We start from the raw sequence: 4,238 nt of genomic DNA, 5'->3' as shown, positions 1-4,238 counted from the left end.
AATCTCCCACTACTGATACTGGAAGACTTTAATACCCCAATCTCAACAACAGACAGATCTTCCATACAAAAGCTAAACAGAGAAATGCTGGTGTTAACTAACACTATAGACCAAATGAACTTAGATATTTACAGTACATGCCACCCAAACACAAAAGAATATACCTTCTTCTCAGTTCCTGATGGAAATTTCTCCAAAATTGACCAAATACTTTGACACAAAGCAAATCTCAACATATATAAGAAAATTAAAATAATGCCCTTCATTCTATCACAGATTAAAATTGATAATATCAACAACAGAAACAAGAGAAAGCATACAAACTAATGGAAACTGAATAACTCACTACTCAATGAAAAATGGATCAAGAAAAGACTTTCTAGAATTAAAAGAAAATGAATATACAGCATGCACAAACATATGGGACAGTTCTAACATGAAAACAGTTCTAAGAGGCAAGTTCATAGCACTAAATTTCAACATTAAAAAAATTGGACAGATTCTCAAAACTGAAAGCTCTATAACAAAAGAATAAATCACACAGAACAGGAATAGATGGCAAGAAATAATAAAAACCAGGATTAAAATCAATATAACAAAAACAAAACAAACAAAAAAAAACACAAAAAGATTCAATGAAACAAAGAGTTGGTTCCTTAGAAAATCAGTAAAATTAACAAACTCTTATCCAAATTAACTAAATAAATAATCCCAGACCAGCAAATTAAAAGAGAGGAAGCACACACACACACACACACACACACACATATGCCCCAGAACAACGAAATAATAGGAATCAACACTATTTATTAATGTCTCTCAACATCAATGGTCTCAAATCACCAATAAAATGATACAGACCAAGAATGTTGGCATGAGTATTTGGTGTAGCAGAGAGAGAAGATACAAAATAACAAAATTAAAAATGAAAAGGGAACATAACAATGGACACCAAGAAAATCCAGAGAATCATAAAGACATACTTTAAACACCTGCCCCCGACCAAACTGGAAAATTTAAAAGAAATGGATAGTTTTCTTGATACACACCATTTACCAAAGTTTAATCAAGATCAGAGACGCAATTTAAATAAACCTATAACTCCTAGTGAATTGGAAACAGTAACAGTCAAAAAAGAAAAAGAAAAAAAAAAAAAAAAAAAACAAGACTATATGGTTCTAGCACAGAATTCTACCAGACTATCAAACAAGAGTTAATGCCAGTATTTCTCAAATTATTCCACAAAATAGAAACAGAAAGAACATTGCCAAACTAATTTTATGAGGCCACATTTACACTGATACCCAAACGACATAAAGACCCAATGAAGAAAGAGCATTACAGACTAATTTCCCTTATGAACATAGATGAAAAAATTCTCGATAAAATACTTGTAAATAGAATCCAAGGACACAATAAATAGGTTATCCACCTTCATTAAGTAGGCTTCATCCCAGAGATGCAAGAATGGCTCAACATATGAAAATCTGTCAAGGTAATTCACCATATAAACAAACTAAAAGGAAAAAAAAACCACATAATTATCTCATTATATGCTGAAAAAGCCTCTGACAAAATCTAATTCCCCTTCATGATAAAAGCCTTGGAGAGATTAGGGATACAAGGGACATACCTAAACATAAAATAAAAGCAATTTACAGCAAGCCAATAGCCAACATGATCTTAATTAGAAAGAACTCAAACCCCACTAAAATCAGGAACAAGGCAAGGTTATCCACTCTCTCCATATCTATGCAATACAGTACTTGAAGCTAAAGCAATAAGACAAATGAAGGAAATCAAGGGGATACATATTGGAAAGGAAAAGTTCAAAGTATCTTTATTTGCAGGTGAACTGATAGTATACATAAGTGGCCCTTTCAGCAAATTATTTAGATACAAAGTTAGGCCACAAAAATAAGTAGCCCTCCTATATACAAATGACAAATGGCCTAAGAAAGAAACTAGGGAAACAACGGTTTTCACAATAGCCGCAGATAATATAAAATATCTTCCGGTAACTCTAACTAAGCAAATGAAAGACTTGTGTGATAAAAAAGTCTTGAAGAAAGAAATTGAAGAAGATGTCAGAAGATGGAAAGATCTCCCATGCTCATAGATCAGTAAGATTAACTTAGTAAAAATTGTCATTTACCAAAGCAATCTACAGATTTACTGTAGATTGAAATCCCGATTGAAATCCAAACTCCCACTGAAATCCCAACACAATTCTTCACAGACCTGAAAGGGTCAATTTTCAGCTTCTTATGGAAATACAAAAGGGGTTGCTAAAAAAAAATTTTTTTGAACACTAAAAGAACTGATGAAGATATCCCCATTCCTGATTTCAAGTTGTACTACAGAGCCATAGTAATAAAAGCAGCATGATATTGGCTTAAAAAAAAAAAAAAAGACATGCTGATCAATGGAATTGAATTAAAGACCAATACATAAATCCACACACCTATGGACTCCTGATTTTTGATAAGAAGGCCAAAATACACAATGGAAAAAAAAAAAAAAGAGAAGAAAAGAAAGCATCTTCAACAAATGGTGCTGCTCAAACTAAATGTCTACATGTAAAAGAATCCAAATAGATCCGTATATTTATCCCCCTGCACATAATTCAGTCCTAACGGATCAAAGACATCAACATAGAACCAAATACATGGAACCTAGTAGAAGAGAAAGCGAGGAATAGCCTTGAACTCATCGTCACAGGACAAGACTTTGTGAACAGAACAACATTAGTGCGGGCACTAAGATCAACAATAAATGGGACCTCATGAAACTGAAACACTTCTATATGGCAAAGGACACTGACAATCTGACAAAGTGGCAGTCCACAACATGGGAAAAGATTTTTACCAACTCCACATCTGATAGAGAAATAATAGCCAAAATAGATAAAGAACTCAAAATGAATTAATTAAGAAGCAAATACCCAGTTTACAGATCTACACAGAATTCTCAATAGAGGAATCTCAAATGGCTGATAAATACTTAAAGAAATGTAAAACACCATTAGTCACCAGGGAAATGCAAACAAAAACTGCTGTGAACAGACATCATGGCAAAGGCAACTCTTATAAAGAACAACATTTAATTGGGGTAGGCTTACAAGTTCAGAGGTTCAGTCCAGTATCAACAAGGGCATGGCAGCATCCAGGCAAACATGGGGCTGGAGGAGCTGAGAGTTCTAACTCTTGTTCCAAAGGCAGCTAGGAGAAGACTGGCTTCTAGGTGGTTAGGATGAGGGTCCTAAAGCCCATGCCTACAGTGACACACCTACTCCAACAAGGCCACACCTCCTAATAGTGCCACTCCCTAGGCCAAGCATATATAAACCATCACAAAAACTATTTTTAGATTTCATCTCACACCCATCAGAATGGCTAGGATCAATGACACAAGTGACAGGTCATGCCGGTGAGGATGTGGAATAAAGGGAGCACTCATCTGTTGCTGGTGGGAGTGTAAACTTGTGCAGCCACTATGGAAATTGGATGAAAACATGAAACGAAGACATAATGCTCCAAGGTAGGGTAGGGGAGAAGGTTTATCATAGATGTGAGGGAGAGCTTAGGCAGAAGCATCAGGAAGAGTCCAGAGTGAACATGGCCAGCAGACTGAGCCAGCCATGGGGGTTCAAGGGGTAGGGGGGACAGAAGCCAAGAGGCCAGATTGGGAACCAAGAGCAACAGTCAAAAGGCAAAGAGACTAGTGTAGCCAAAATGGCTGGATTATCTAGAAATCAGAGAAGCTGAGGGAAAGGCATCCAAGCCATGAGCTGGGACATTAGATAGTGGGCAGGGTAGGCCAGCCAGGATGTCTCAGTAAAATGTATGTACTGGCAATGCTGAGTAAGAGAAGCTACCTCCTGCAGCAGATGGGAAAAAATACAGAAACCCATAGCCAAACACTAGGCAGAGAGTAAGAGACATTGGTACACTCTGCCCAAAGAGGTATATTGCCATCAAATACTTCTTTTCAGGGAACCCTGCAGAAGAGGAAGCAGAAAGAGTGTAAGAGCCAGAGTGGATGGAGAACACCAAGAAAACAAGGCTTTCTAAATCTACCAGACCAACACACATAAGAACTCATAGAGACCAAGGCAGCATCCACAGGGCCCACAGGGGTCTGCACCAGATGAGGTCCGAAAGCTGAAATGAGAAGTGAACATTTGCCCCATCCCTAACCCAGACGCTATCTCCAATGGCTAACCACTTGCAAATGAA

The sequence above is a fragment of the Mus caroli genome, unplaced genomic scaffold, assembly GCF_978045245.1.
Source record: "Mus caroli unplaced genomic scaffold, Mus_caroli_1 scaffold_2, whole genome shotgun sequence".
NCBI classification, from domain to species: Eukaryota; Metazoa; Chordata; class Mammalia; order Rodentia; family Muridae; genus Mus; species Mus caroli.
The sequence above is the reverse complement of the archived record's forward strand: the minus strand, read 5'-3'. Positions refer to the sequence as shown.